This window comes from Mus caroli, chromosome 5 (genome assembly GCF_900094665.2).
Source record: "Mus caroli chromosome 5, CAROLI_EIJ_v1.1, whole genome shotgun sequence".
Classification (NCBI taxonomy): domain Eukaryota; kingdom Metazoa; phylum Chordata; class Mammalia; order Rodentia; family Muridae; genus Mus; species Mus caroli.
Window position 1 is genome coordinate 84,275,989 of NC_034574.1, and position 1,508 is coordinate 84,277,496.

Genomic DNA, 1,508 nt, shown 5'->3' on the forward strand with positions numbered 1-1,508 from the left:
CATGTAAACTATCCTGTCCTGTGACTAGGTTATGTGGCACACATGTAAACTATCGTGTCCTGTGACTAGGTTATGTGGCACACATGTAAACTATCATGTCCTGTGACTAGGTTATGTGGCACACATGTAAATGCTCCCTTCCCAGATTTTAAGTTAGAAGTGACAAAGGAATTCTCATGGAAACAGCCAACTTTCACTTCAAACAGAAAGCAAGTTGGTTCTGATGACAAATATCCAAACCCTGTATAGATCCTAGTAAGGGGCTGGAACACTGACTGCTCTTGCAGAGGACCCATACACAACCCCCACCACCCACATGGCAGCTTACAACGGTCTGTATTCCCAGTTCCAGGGGATTCAATACTCTCTTTTGGCCTCTGTAGGCACTAGGCACAAGTCCCAGGCACAGATGTGGTACACAAATAGAGATGCAGACAAAACACCTATTCACAGGAAATAAAGTAATGATAAATGTAAGAAAAGGGATAATTAAGAAAATAGGATGTAAAGATCTAGCTGCATTCTAAGCAAAGTCAAGTTATTGTGCCTTGTAAATAAAAACGACATTTAGTGGCTCATTGAAAATTAAAAATTCCGTTTAAAGGAGTGTAAGAAAACAAGAATAGAATAGAATGGAACAGAGCTAGGCCAGCAACAACAACAAAAATGAAACCTGTGAGACTTGAAATGTATGTAGCCCTGTAAGCAGACTGCCTGAGCTCTGTGGGCAAGACTACATCATCCTCAATTGCAGACACCTCATCTAGAAGAAGAAAAAGAGGAGGAGGAGGCGCTGGCAGCAGAAGCAGCAGCAGAAAGGGCAGAATGGACAGGGTCTCTTTCCACTCCAGAACGGATGGGGAGCATCTTTCATCCCCATTAGTGGCCACCCTAAATCGTACCTTCTTTCTATCCAAACTTCCTTCTCAGAAGGCCTCCCAGGGCCTTTTCCCCTTCCCGCACAGGGCTGTCTGTGATACCTACAGGCCAAATTAAACTACAGCCTCCTTTCTCAGCGTACTGTGAACCAATCCCTTTTATCTGATTTAGTAGATTTACTTAATCATATGTGGCCCACACGACTGGGCTCTCAACAAACAAGGTGCTGCTCACTGAATCTCCCTCTTGGTGATTTCCCACACAAAAGTAAAGCGCAGTTTACACAAAGTAGTCCTTCACCAAACACTGAATAGAAGTGAAGGCACAGTTCAGAACTTTTCTGTATCTCCTCTCCAAAAGCCTATGTTTTTGTTCTAAGAGTTTAAAACCAATAGTCCTGAAAAGGCTGATTGGAGGAGCTCAGTCAGGGAGGCTCATGGAAATCAGGGCAGGAAAACGGCTTAGAGAAAGTGTGACTTGTTTTCTTTAAGCCAAGAGAAATCTATTTCTGAGCTACTAGAGCAGGAGAGTTCCTGGAAGTAACTGCCCTTACTTCCTTTGCAGCTAAATATGCTCCTAACCCCCCACTCCTGATTGGTTAGGGTTTGTTTTCCCTCCCCTCCCCTCCC